Below are 14,489 nucleotides of genomic sequence, written 5' to 3' on the forward strand. Positions count from 1 at the left end.
GTGCAGTCAACCTTACCCCAGGGAACTTATTTTGATGTCAGATCTGTCACAGTGACATTTTCCCCCTGTTGTGTATTCTTGGTACTTGAAGCTGAGCTGTGTCACATAGGGAGGGCCTTAGCATAGGTGTCTTACATATCACATCTTAACTGCTCATTTCAAGGAAGGAACTGAATGTTTTGAACAGAAACAGAGGAACGTAAGCACAGTATTTACCAGTGTAGAATTGGAGGTTCTTGTTTCTGCCAATACAAATGAGTTCCCAAGGATGGCTGGGAAGCCCCATGGCACTTTGCTGCTCTCCTTGTGAAGGGGAAATCTACCCCGCTTTCAGTCCCTTCAGCACTTGCTCCCTGAAAGAAGGAATTTATATGACCCTAAAATAATCATGTTATCCTCTTGTGCAGAGAAAAGCTGCCTCCTTTATAGAATCCATTAAAGTTCACTGGCTTTCTGTCCCTTAGAGCAATGAATTTCACATGCTAATTATGAGTTGTGTAAATAATTTTCCAAACATTTCCTTTCGCATTTAAGATCCACGAGTTCTTAACAGTGTCAGTGTTGAAAGGTGCCCACGGCTTTCCTTCACTTATTGCTCAGTGTTTTGCATTCCTGTCATTTTTTATCACCCCAATTATGGAATTTCAGATTTTTCAGGCTCTTGTCATGCTGATATCTTAGTTTGAATATGCCATGTATTTCTGGGACTCATTTAATTTCTTCTGTATACTTTCTGATATGAAGAACACACTACCAGTAAGCATTGTGACAATGACTATTAGTTATTTCCTGATCTATTTTTTATTGATCCTTTTTTTTTTTTTTTTTGTAGTTTTGATTGGTTGGTTGGTTGGTTTGTATGTTTTATGCAATGCTCAGCTCAGCCCACAAGACTGCATTTTTGAATGTACAAAGAAATATGATGTATGGGGATATAAAATGACAAGATCCTGGACAAGTTGTTGAGACGTGTAGATGGATAAAAAGGTGCATATTAGAAATCTTTAAAGGGTTTCTAATTCAATCTGGTGGCTGTAATCCATAATAAGAAATGTAAAGATTGGAGTGAGTTAAATTAATTTGCAAGGAGCTTGTAATTGTTCAGGAGCTGATAATTGTAATAAAAACTCCATAATAGATGGGAAGATAAGTGAAATCAGTTGTTCGAGAGAGAACTGCTTTCTGGAGGTAACAGATCAGCCTGTATTTGCATCTTAGAGTCACATAATTCTCTTTGCAGATTTAAAGAATTGTTAAACCATTGAAGATGGTGCATCGTATGACCAATACTACTGGTTTTCTTTTTCTTTCTGGAAAAGGAAAATGAAACATCTTTAGTTGAACAACAAAGTAAATGCCTTCTATGTTAAGATAACTGCTAGATTCATCAGCAAAAACTTACTATTTGGACAGGATTTGCTTTTGAAAGTCTAAAGGCACTTTTAATTGCAAAAGATGGGGATGGATGTGGATATGGAATATGTTCTTATTTGCAGGTATTTTATCTTTTTTAGTATTCATCTTGAGTCTCTGGAAGCATAAGAATTTCACAGCTTGAGGCCATTCCCTCTTCCTCTTGTTTTGCAAAATAACCATTGGCGTGACTTGATGACACAGGGAAAGAACAAGTCACAGGTACCAAATGTCCCTCAGTTTTAAACAGCAGCTGTTGGTATTAACAATAATGATATATTGACTATTGCAAATGATTTTACCTTTTCTCTTTCCATTCAATTTAAAATACTCAGTAATATTCTCTCAGTATCCAAAGGGAAACAACAGGAAAGAAGGAGACAAACTCTTTAGTAGGGTCTGTGGTGATAGAACAAGGGGAAATGGTTTCAAGCACAAAGAGGGTAGATTTAGTTAGATAAGGAAAAAATCTTTTACAGTGACAATGGTGAGGCACTGAACAGATTGCCCAGAGAAGTGATTTATGCCCCATTGCTGGAGGCTTTCAAGGTGAGGCTGGATAAGGCCCTGGGCAACCTGATCTAGCTGTGATGTCCCTGTTCAATGCATAGAGTTGGAATACATGGCCCTCAGAGGTCCCTTCAAACTCTAAGATTCTATGATTTTGAGAAACCATGAAATCTGAAGTGCTTTTTAACTTGCAAACTGCATTTCATACCTGAAGTCTGTTTTCCAAACCTCACATATATGAAGGTAAACTGAACCACTCATTTTATTGCCCTCCTTCTGTCCAGGCTGCTTGCATTACAGCTCTTGAGATATTACTGTCCTAAACATTACTGTACTGTAATGTTTAGGACATTTCCTGTAATTTCATACTTGAGAAACCAGCTTGTCTTAACAGTTATTTCTTCCCTTTGAACTGTAAAATAAGAACTTCTTGGTGCAATAACAGAAATTGTAAATGTGCCAAATCTCCTTTGGTTAAATATATATATATATATATATATTGCCTCAAAAAGAGAAGCTATTGCAAGCTTGCTGTGTCCTTGCTGTCCCAAGAAGCTCCCTCCCTTTTTTGACATGGTTCTGTAACCACATGATATTCACTTTCATTTTAAATTTTGAATATGGTAAAGCTAATTAGAAGGTTGTATAAGAGGGGAACCTGATTATGTTTTAAACAAAGCTGATTTCAGTCGCCCCTGCTTGTTTTCCTATTGATTTCATTATCCAGTCATATTTGTTTTCCATGCCAACATGCTAACGAGGATGAGGATGTGTATGTCTGGCTGGTCCAACCAGCATGACTTGTGGTGAAATGGGGTAAAGGCCTCCAGATCTAAAGTCACCATCATATTTTGTGGGTTCTTCTGGCCAAGTAACCGTGTGGTCACATCGGATGTCCCTTTTGTACCCTTCAGGTCTGTGGTGTTTGGCTGCAATACACTTTTAGAAATGGGGAAAGCGATGAAGATTACAGGAGTGGGAATTGGCCTACCAGACAGCAGCTGTCCTTCCATCCTCCATCTCCTGGAGGCTGATCTTTCTGTCTCTCCCTGCAGTTTACAGCTGCCTTCACCTCACCTGTTGCCCCCCAGCAACCACACCTACCTTCATGTGGGATTAGTGTTGGAGGTGACTTGAGATGTCCCTTGCTAAAAGAAGGTACAGCACTGAGGAAATCTCCAGAGTGGAATACAGTGAATATGCAAAGAATCTGTTCCATGATGGCTCCCTAAGCATCGTGCCCTACAACCTTGGATGCTGGCAGCAGCAGGGGAGCTTGATGTGCCTCTCTTGCCCCCCATAGGAACTCCTACTGGGTGAGATTTGCACATCTGATTATAGTGAAGCACTTCCCCAGGAAACTCAAAATCACTATAGAGTTAGTCCTTCATTTAACACATTGCAGCTGTGTTATTCACATTTTTGGAACTCGCACGTGCTCTGCAGACAGCGTATTTACCACCGGCAATCCAAAAGAATCTGCAGTCTGTTGCTTCAGTAAACAGCACAACTGGTCCATCCGGCCCTCTGAGTTGTCTTGGAACGCGACCAAATGCCTTCGAGTGGGGGGGGGGGGGGGGAAGGAGGGGGGTGGTCCTCTCTGAGCGCTGCTGCCACCTGCTGGAAGAATCATGGTACTACAGGAGCTGTGTACAACAGAGGGCTCACTGCTGCCGCCTGCTGGGGAAGAGGCGATGTAGATGCTGATCCGCGCATGAATTGCAGCGCAGAGACTCGCGCCCCGCCTTCCCGTACATGAGTGAGCAGAGCGGCACCTGCAGTACTGCATTTCATCCAACAGGCGGCAGTAGCGAGCACCTTGGCACTGGTGCGCATGCGCAGGGCTGGGGCGGTCTTAAGGAAATTTGCCTCTCCCACGGTGGAGCACTTGGGGCGCGCCGGAGATGTTGGAGCGCCGGGCACTTGGGAGAGCTTCTGGCTGTGGGTTCTGTAGGCTTGCAGCTGCCTGCCTTTCAGATAAGCCCAATGGGTGAAGGGAACGGCAGTCTCCTATCAGGACCTTGCTCCTGTAGAGCTGCAATCTTCCCGAGCATTTTTCTCCATCTCTTTGCAGTGCACTGTGCTGTACATATTGATGCTTGACCTCTCCTGGCTTCTCCTGGCATAGCCTGTGCTGTTCCATTCTTTGGGTGTGTGTCTGTGTCCCATTGCTGGGCGTTGCACTGCAGCCACTCCAGGTTCCTGCCCAGCTCCTTGGCAGTACAACACAGCAGACTCCCTACCCATATCCCCATGTGGAGCATGTCCAAGTGTCTCTGCTGGATGAGGAGCAGCAGTGAGAGCCCTGGGGTGTGCAGTGTGCTGGGCTGTGCAGGAGTCCTCAGGAAGAAGGAATGTGAGGGAGGAAGGCGCCGTGGGGTGGGGTTTTGTCCTTCACCACAGCAAAGCCAGCCTCAGCCTGGTACCTGTGATATCTGCTGGGCGGGGAAGGGATGCAAAGTAGAAGAAATAAAATTAAAATGTCAAGGAGCTTGGAGGAGGTTGGCCCAGGGAAAAATAGATGCACTTTTTGCAAATGGGATGGGAAATCTCAGTGTTGCAGAGAGACTGAAAAAAAAAAAAGTGAAGCCAAGTGTACATCCCAGAGTGCCTGGGGATGCTGAGCAACTGGTGGGTAAATAATCATTGGCTTTTCTTCCTTGGCATGAGACAAAGCCTGGCCTTGGAGGTGCCCCCAGGCCCCTTTGTGCATTCCTGCTCTTGCAGCTGTTGCTTCCTACCGAGAAAAGCTCAGTGTGGCTGCTTATTACTTCCTTCATTGCATTTGTATGCATGGCACTCAGCAATGGCAATGCCCAGCATGGATCTCCCTCTGCTTCCCCCTCACTGAGCTGTTGTGAGTTTTCTTGTCCTGTGCCCCAAACCAGGGAAAGTTCTGAGCTGAAGAGAAACACATGTTCTAAGCCTCAGACGTGGTGCTACACGTGGTGCTATTTCACCCTTCTGCTTAATCCTTTTCTCCATTAATATTTATCCACATAACATTTTTCTTCATTTAAACAAAGTCAAAGCCTTGCTTTAAATATATATATATATATATAAATTTTCTCAAAGCTGTGGGAAAGGCTGAGGAGCGCTGTGGCAGCCCAGGTGAAGTTCAAGATGCATCAGTGCTGGAAGCCTCTCAAATATTGTCCCTTGAGCTGTTGCAGTTCTTGTTTTTCTCAAGCATACACCAATATCACAGAACCTGACAGTGGTTTACATTCTCAGACTCCTGCTGACTTTGTGTATCCATCTTTCGTCAGTTAGATTTGAATCAGTTCTTTGGGTTTCTTGTGTTCTTATTTGGTAAACTTAGGTCAATGTTTTGAGGAACTCGCGCCCTAACACAGTCTGTGGACATAAATCTATGTCAAATTAATCCTAAGCCAACATTTTTCAAGCTGGATCTTGAGTGAGAGAGATTTTTAGTTGATACAAACCAGTGAAAATTTATGACAAAAGATTGCTGGAAGTGTTGAAGGAAACAATCTGCTGAAATATTTGTTTCTCGTGACTGAAGTCAACAACTGGAATGCTGTTGTTTTTTTTGTTTTTGTTTTTGTTTTTGTTTTTTGTTGTTTTGTTTTGTTTTAAATCAGTGGATTCCTGAAGCCCTGCTGCATCAGGAAAACAGCTTGTACAGCTCCCAAAATACGGGGTGTGCTCCTACAGGTAACCATGTAACTGCAGAGCACGTGTGAGGTTCTCATAGAGAAATCCTGTGTGTGGCAGGAAAGAACATGGAGGTGAGCCCTCATCCACCCTCCTGTACCAAGCCAAGATCAATATGTCTAGACCATTGCTGACAGGTGCTTACACACCTTCTTGATAGCGTTAATGTCTCCATCCTTCAGCCTCATTAGACAGTCTGTTCCTGTGTTTCATCTCTCTTATGCTTTGCAAGTTTCTCCTAACAGCCATCCTAGTCTCCCTCCCTGCTATTTTTGGCTGATTCCCAGCAAACATAGAAAGTAAGTCCTTGCTCCTCTGCAGGACCCTTGTATGAAAACTGTTACTCTCACCTCTGTTTTCATGAGTTAGCTGGCCCATTTCCTTCCATCTCTCCATAGAGGTTCTTTTTTACACCTGTGGTCACTCCTGTTGCTGCTCTCTGGGTTCTTGCCAGCTGGATCCCATCTTTCTTGATGAACCCAAAGCCAAATGCAGGACTCCAGCTGAAGCTTTACTAGTGGGGAGGGTGAGGTTTGTTTTGTGTGTCTCACGTACGACTTTTCTGTTTATGAATTTCAGCAAATACAATGTCCTTTCAGCTATCAGGATGGTGTGGCCTTATGAGTACACAGGTGAACGCATGAGCGAAATGGGTGAGTGATGTTTTCTCATCTGTTCTTCAGCACAAGTGTGAAGCCAAAGGCTGACAGGAGTTGTGCAGGAGTTGGCAGAGGTGCTCAGGGGCAACGTCCTGTGGGACTGGAGTCTCTGTTGCCATAGTAACTGGACACAGTCTTTAAATATAGATGGAGTTCTGCCTGTATCCCCTCCATCCTTCCCCCTGTAGCAAAGTAATAAATGGAGTGTGCTTCCCTTTATGTGTGAGTCCCAAGGGCCAGGAATGGTGCCAGCTTTGCTGCAGCATAAACTCCCAGCAAGTGCAAGTGAGAGGTCAGTAACCATTAATAATGGGTTTGGTTCTGCTCCATTCAGAGCTTCAGCACTGGGGCTCCAAATGCTGCTCACTGAAAGTATGAGTTGGATTGACACAAAGAACCATTAGCAAGGATGGCAAACACATTAATTCCTGCTCTATTGCTGTGGCAAAGGGCCCCCTTCCAGCACTGAAATCCCTCAGGTTGGATAAAGCACTGCATATGCAACTCATGAGATGCCTTTGGTATTTGCATGTGGTTACACATCAAAGCCATCTGTTAGATTTGCTTATTCCTCAGTGACCTATCCAGATTCTTTTAGATATTAACTTTTTAATTAAATACTGGGTTGGGTTTTTTTACAAAATAGATTAGGAAGAGTCCCAAACTACAGGAATTATTTACTGGTGCAACATAGTGGAAAAGCTCCCAGGTTCCTGATTTCATGGTAGCACTGCTTTCATTCTCTTTGTTAAATTGGTGTAATTTTGTTCTGCTGGCTTACTGCATTAGAGGGATATTTGGGTTGCAAAACGAAGCAATTTATTGATCTGAATTGCTAAAAGTAAGGCTTTCCCATAGAATCCTGATTTCTCTCCCTAGTTTGTCTGTGGAGACGTGCAATCTGTAAATGTCGGATTTCACCTTTTTCTTCTTTTCCTCCTATATAACAGCTCCATCTCTCTCAATATTGGTTACTTTTCTCTTGACATAATCACTAAAAATGGCTGATTTTCTTCAAATTGTCTTTGATTCCTATTAGAAGTCAACAACCACCCGGAAAATTCCAATCTGAGCAATTTTAACGTTGGCAAATCTGAATACAAAAGACCTTAACAAGAGCCAGCAGTTCTGAACCAACTTCTGAACCAACAGTTTGCTGGTTGTAGATTTATTTTTCTCCAATCAATGCCTTCCAGAGGGCCTTGCTATCTGCCCTGCAGCCCTGCAGAAAAGCCCCTTGGCCGCCAACGCTCTGCAAAGCACGCTTGGAGGCGGCTTTGGCAAGGGACATGAAGATTAACAAAGGCTTCCTTCCTCAAGTGCATTGGCCAGAAAAGGGAAAGGCAACGTACGGCCCCAACCAACCAATAAATAAGACAGGAAGAGCTAATGACTAACAAGTGACGTGGAGGAGGCTGAAGTTAATGTTAAAATTCATAGCCCTAAGGAGGATTACACACTCCAAGAAGAATACACAACGATGATGTTCATGACCCTCCTCCAAAGACATGTTAAAAGTCACCCCAAAAGGGAACAGATTAGGCTGGGATGTGAGGGAAAGTCCTGGAGGGTGCAGAGGAATAGCAGGAAGAGAGATGAAGTACCTGAAAGGTGCTTACAGTGAGAGCGGGGTAGGTCTCACTGCTGACAGGTGACAAGACGAGGGGAAATGGCCTCAAGTTGCGCCAAGGTAAGTTTAGGTTGGACGTTAGGAAACACTTCTTTGCAGAAAGGGCGGCTAAACATTGGGATGGGCTCCCCAGGGAGGTGGTTGAGTCACCGTCCCTGGATGTGTTTAGGAGCCGTTTCGATGTGGTGCTCGGAGATACGATTTAGCAGAGGGTTACTAGAGTTAGGGTACTGTGGTTAGGCTGCGGTTGGACTTGATGATCCTTGAGGTCCCTTCCAACCTGAGTATTTCTAGGATTCTATGATTGTAAGGAGACAAGAGAAACAGAGAAGCTGTGCTGCTCTTTCCCCACCAAGACAGAGAGAGAGCCCTTCTTGCTAAGCTCTGCCCCTTCCCTTCCCTTCGTGGTGAAAAATACCCAGGATAGCATTTGCTTTGCTAGCACGGCTATCAAACATCAGCACGGTCACAGCTACGGCACTGATCAATGGCAACACCAAATCCATTCCATTGGTTGCTTCAACCAATCGTTTATTTGTCACCGCTTGTGAAAATGTCCCACAGAAAGTCCTTGGCTGGACTCGGGCAGGCAAATGCCAACAACAGCAACGCCACAACAAGCGCACAGCAAAGCTCCCCCTATGCGCGCCCTTGGCAACGGCATCGCAGAGTCACAGTCAGCCCATGCGCTCACAATGGGCCGGCATCGCAGAGTCACAGTCAGCCCATGAGCTCACAATGGGCCGGGTGCCTATAAATAGCCAGCGGGCCCAGCACTCCTTGAGTCTTGCTGGCGACTCTCGAGGTGTAAGCGGGATCGCGACACACTGAGAACTTGCCAGTGCGTTACAGGAGTCTTCGAGTGGACTGTGAGGGAGGCGCAAATCCATCGCTGGGGCTCCGAATCCATCCTTGGAGCCCCACAGCGCCAGGGCAGCCGCAGCCATGAGCCGGGAGGCGGCTGCCAACCGCAGGCGGAAGGGGTGGGCCTGGCCGGTGGAGGCCCGCGAGGACCGCTGCCCGATTTGCCTGGACCGGGTCACCGACACCGTCCGTGCTCTGCCCTGCAGGCACCTCTTCTGCAGGGTGTGCCTTGAGGAATGGGTGGCCAACAGCCCTCGCTGCCCCCTGTGCCGGCAGAGAATATTCGCCAAACAGCGCCTAGACTGGCGCCCCTCTGCTCGGCCCCCGACCTGCTCGCCCCAGGGGAAGCTGCAGCGCACCAGGGAGCGCCGGGACGCAAGATCTGCCCGGCGCTCCCGCAGCGCCCCACCGCGCAGCCCACCGCGCAGCCGCTCCAGGTCCCCCCGCCGGCTGGTGCGGAGCTCCTCGTGGCACGGGGATGCCCGCCAGCGCAGCCGCTATGAAGAACTGCCGCGGCAGGAGGAGGACCGCGAGTGGCTGAGGCGGGTGGCACGGGAGCGGCAGATGGGCGCCGGAGAGCCCGCACGGCACCCTGACGGGCCCCCCTTGTGAGCAGGCGACCCGACGTCATCCGAGAACAGCACGGGGACAGACCATCAGTTCCCTGCCCTGCTGGAGCAGACCACCTGCAGCTCCAGCTCATCCTTCCATACTTCACTGATCGGCCTCGGTCAGCCCACAGTGCCCAGGTTGGGGCTGCTGCTACCAGCCACCCAGGCACTGCACAGAGCCCAGCAAACGACGGCCGAGTGGTGGAAGGACACAACATCTCCGCTACGAGGACGGCGCTGGGATGGCCCTCCTGGAGGCCACAGAGAGGGCGCGGGGGGATCTGGGCATAAACATTCCAATAAACATCCACACACCCTCAAATGAGCAGTTGTTGCATCTAGTTCTTTCGGGAAGCTAAACCGTAAGCCTGCAATCCCAGTGCAAAACAGGGATGAGGAATGAGGAAGGGGTTGGCTGGAGAAACCAGCCGTTGGCTTCCAGAACACTGAGAGCCCGAGCTCTGTGACTGCATGGCAGCACGCACCAGGGGGGCAGAGGGCTTAAATGGCACCATGGAATGCCATACTGAAGTCAGAGCAGGTGAGGTGTGCCCGCAGCACACAGACAGCAGCCCCTTGCAAGCAAGACAGTTGTTTCAGTCAGGAGAGTGCTGACATGGATTGTGTTCCTCCCAGAAAACAGCCTGAGGTGCTACTGTAAGCCACCACCTGGATGTACACGATAGGCATTGAATCCAACACAGCGAGCACGAGGCCTGGCACCTGGTTTCCTTGGACAACCAAGAAAAAGCTTGGACATGATGTTACTGCAGCCTCTTTTGAATCATCCATGTGTAGCTGCATTTCCAAACATCTCCCCTCAATTTTTGCCTCCAGAAAGTAAGAAAAGTTGCCTTCCCTTGCGTAAATCTGATCTCTGCTGTTGCTACAACACTTGCAAGATGCATAACGTGAGGGCCACCCTACACACACTTTAGACTAAGCAAACCTCCCTGGGTTTTATTCCAACAAGAAACACTACAGCTCGACCAACCTCTCACGCTACATTCAGCGACACTAATTCCCATCACGGCTGTAAGCAGCTGGGCCTTGGCATTCCAGCCCGCCGGCACACAGCCCATCTGGACCTGAAAGAATTTAGGAGATGAATGCTGACAGCAGGGTTGTTTGCTAAGTTAACCCAGGGCAGTGACCCTAACGTTGTGCTCAGTGTCTCACTTCACTCCCAGTTTGGCTGCACCGGGATGTGTGCTCTGGCTGTGCCATCCCATGGCTCCCTGGGGACTCTTTGATGGCAGCAGAAAAGCTGAGCCATCCAAAAGCCATCATTATGAAAGCTTAAAGCCAATTCAGCTTTTATTACAGGGTACCACACTTGTGTTTATTACTCAGAATGAAATGTATAAGTTTGATAATTGTGCTTTTAACAGTGCATCTCTATTTGAATCACCTGTCTGCTGTGTTCCTCAGCTGCTCCAAGTGAAAGAGGGACTGCTGGCAGTGCCAGCATCTCTCCCCAGAGGTGGCACATCTCCACATTCCTTGTGCCCGAGCATGCAGCATGGTACTGAATGTGTGCAAGATGTGAAGAATCTTCCAACAAGTGAAGAAGGACAACAGCTGCTTGTTCTTCAGATATGATGGCAGAGAAGTTTGGGAGTGTCCTGGTGTATGGGAACTACTGAGTCGCGGCCTGAACCTCTGATTGATCACCTGAGGCGAGCCATGAGCCAGCCAGAGGAGCACAGGCGAAGGCAATTCAGCTGTGCTGCCGGAAGGAGTGGAGCCAGGCTGCACCCCTCCTAGACCTATTGAAGAGCTGGCTACCAGTGGGGAAGGATCTCTTTTGGAGATTGTCTCTATTGGTGTTTCATGCTGAGCCCAGCCAAAGGGTAAGCCTTCCATTTTATTCTCTTTTGTTATCATTGTCCACTTTGCCTACCTCTCTTGATAATATTGTGGTTGTAACATCTTGATATCTATTGATTATACACCTGGGAAATCCTGACTTGCTGGGGTGTAAATAACTGGCCCTTTTAAATTTTTTTGTTTAATGTACAAAGGCAGGTAGCTGATACCTCCCTTGAAATAAGAACCTCTATGATGGTAATCCTGAAGAATCCCTGTTATTGTTATTGCTTCGGTTGTTGGGATGGTATAGCCTAAATGCTAGGAAAAGGAAGTGCAGCCTCATTTGTTATGTACTGTAGGAATCTGTATGAAGATTGCAGTTTGAGAGATGGAGGAGGATAATGGAGCGATGAGGACAGCAGTGGCACCAGAGCAGAGTTGCCTCTGAGCACTGCAACCATCACCTAGCTGGTGACAGCTGTGACCTGTGTCAAATAAGGCATCTTGTTAGAAACAGGTGATGATGATTTCTGGCTGCCACAGGTGCAGCTGGGTCCTGCTGAGTGTCCCTTCAGGCCTAGTGGGGGTGTGGGTGGTGGCTCCCAGACAGATCTGCTGCCCTTCTCACAGAGGAGGGCCAATGGGTTGTATGGGAAAGCTGCATCGTGGTTGCTTGTCACAGATTAAGCATTTACCAAAACTCTTAATTATGTTTTATGTGAGGAGTTTGGACAGTAAAATGCTTTATAGAGCACTTCATTGCTAGGAGTTCCAAGATGAGAGTAAACCTTCACTTCTGAATAGTTGCATTTCTTGGATATTTAATCACACCAGGAATTGGCAGTCTCAAGAGAGCAGGAGTGGTTGGGGCAGGTGTTGCATTAAGGGTTTTGCTGTAAGGCTTTTGGAAACCTGAGTGCCCAAATCTGAAGCAGTTGGTGGTGTGGAATAGATTCAGCTATGGTGAAGGCCTTCAGCCAGGGTCCTTATAGTCCTGCTGTGTGCTCCCTGTGGGTACTGCTCTGCTCTCAGCATTCTCCTCTTCTCCCCCAGAGCTCATTTGGGATGGATAATTGCAGTGTTGTGTTGTAGGATTACATCCAGTTTGCTCATTTTTGTTAGTGAGTGCTGGGAGTTAGCAGGGAAAGGGCAGGCTGGGGAGAGCTCATTGAAATGCATGGAGAGCAGTTCTGTCCCATGTGAAGAAGTTTAATCTGAGAAAGCCTTCAAGAATGGCTTAATGCAGCCTTCTGCATTGCCCACAAACACTTTGGGGAGAAGACCAGGAAAGGAGAAAAGTTACTTTAAAGCGATAAGCTGCTTTAAAGTGATCTTTGTAATCCTGAGAATTAAAATGTATTTTATTAAATACAAGTTACAGATGCAAAGTAACCCAAGTAAGGCAGGAAGGGACCCTTCCCATGGGCAATTCATGGGATTCCTGCAGCTGTATCCAAGTGTCACCAAAATCCCCCCGCTCCCAGGGGAGGCCAGCCCCCAGTCCTGGCCATGGCATTAAATGTCTGCTTGGAAGTAGATCTGAGGGCCATCCTTGTGTTACTCTGCATGAGGCTTTCTGACTACTTTGCAGCTCCAGCATTAATTACTGTTGAATGGCCAAAAAGGAAGAGTGAAGGAGGAGGGCATTTTCTCAAAGCTGAGGGCAAATAGGAGCAGGGAGCGGCCAAGAAGGGCTAGCTTTACACAGAGTTTTCAGCTCTTACTGCCAGTTCTTCAGGGGAAAAAAAAAAAAAGAGAAATAAGAAGTTCAATGTCTTTGTAGCACCACCAGCATCGCCCTCCCCTAGGTGTGTGAGCCTGGAGACAGCTGTTGCTGGGGGGAGCCTCTGAGCAGAGCATTCCACCACATGCAATGGTGGTGAGGCAGAGTCCTGGCAGAATCACCAAGGGATATCTGTTAAGATTTAGAATGCATTTTGCTGCTCATTCATCCTCCATCCCACACAGCTTTTGGCAGGTTGCTTTAATCCTTCTGTCTCAATTTCCTTCAGTGTGAAAGAGGATGTTGTGGTGTTGCCTCCCAGGAAACATCTGAAATTGCTCCCCAGCTGGAGCATCCTTTCAGGCTCTGTGTATGTGGGAGCAGAGCAGTTCTCACTCCCAGGAGCCTGGCTGCAAGGTGGATGGCACAGATAAGTGTTTGGTCACCCCTGTGAGAGGTCACTGCACCACCTCCCAGCTGATAGATGTGGCTCTGTCCTGATGGATGCTGGGTGATGAATAGGAGCCACCAGCCCTTGGGGACCTAATAAATTCCTGGCTGCTGAATAATACAGCAAGGCAAATTGCTTTACAGAATCCAGTGCTTAAAGCTAAATGTTAGATAACATATTACAGGAAGCTGCTTGTGCCTCTGTGCCAGCCTTGCGCAAGCAGCACAAGAGGGGAAGACAAAGCATTTCCACAATCCCTACACAGAATCATAGAATCATAGGAGTTGGCAGGGACCTTTAAAAATCTTCTGGTCCAATCCCTGTGCAATGAATAGGGCCGTGTGTGTAGGGAAACAGCATTCCTAGGGGACCAAGCACTGCTTTGAGACAGGATCCCAAAGATTTGATCTATGGTATTGACAGGTAGGGAAAAAAAGTCCATTTCTCAAATCATTTTGGAGATTTCCTAGAAGAGGGGCAATGGGACAAATCACCCTTTTGGGGACATTTGTTTGTTAGCTAGCAGAAAAGTCTTTGTTTTCTTCCTCCATGAAACAGCCTTTAGCTTTAGACCTGATGCGAATGAGGTAGATGTGGAAGGTGGTGGTATTTTGCACACCCACCTACCTTGAGGAATAGGCTGGCCATACAGGAAGGGAAAACAGAGTGGGTCTGGCAGAGCCATCCCTAGGAAGAAGAGCATTGATGCGTGCACTTGTGGTTAGCGAGTACAGAGAGGCTGCTTAATGGCTGCAGGGGTGGAAATGCACCTCCTGGGAAGGGCAGAATACCGGAGCCAAAGGGATAGCTTAAGTGTTCTTTGGGGGAATCAGAACCATACAGTTCCCTGTATTTGTATTGGCATGTTTCCTACCCAAGTTTGGGTGAGCTGAAATCTTCAGGTCCTTTCAGGACTCAGTGCCCATGCAGCTACTCTGCCCTAGATACAAGAGGTCTGCCCTCACCTGTTTCTTTCTCATCCAAATCTGAGTCTGCAGAGACTCTGCCCTCTGTCAAGGATTGTTTGCTCTCTACTCCTGGTCCCTGCTGAGACCTCTTTGCCCTTCTTCCCTTCACCTCTTGCAGGCAGCCCAGCAGCTCTCCCGCATCCTCCAGTACCTCTCTGAGGACCTCAGAA

The 14,489-nt window shown here is 47.3% G+C and overlaps 1 protein-coding gene across 1 annotated transcript in view; it reads left to right on the forward strand.

The window, feature by feature from the left end:
• The first annotated feature begins 11,110 nt into the window (after positions 1 to 11,110).
• Positions 11,111 to 14,489, forward strand: part of KCNB1 (potassium voltage-gated channel subfamily B member 1) — a 114,361-nt gene continuing 110,982 nt past the window's right edge. Inside the window, exon 1 of the mRNA XM_052683927.1 lies at positions 11,111 to 11,218. The gene's annotated coding sequence lies outside the window, so the exon portion shown is untranslated. The remainder of the gene's footprint in view (positions 11,219 to 14,489) is intronic.

This window comes from Tympanuchus pallidicinctus, unplaced genomic scaffold, assembly GCF_026119805.1.
Source record: "Tympanuchus pallidicinctus isolate F22 unplaced genomic scaffold, pur_lepc_1.0 scaffold20, whole genome shotgun sequence".
Taxonomy (NCBI): domain Eukaryota; kingdom Metazoa; phylum Chordata; class Aves; order Galliformes; family Phasianidae; genus Tympanuchus; species Tympanuchus pallidicinctus.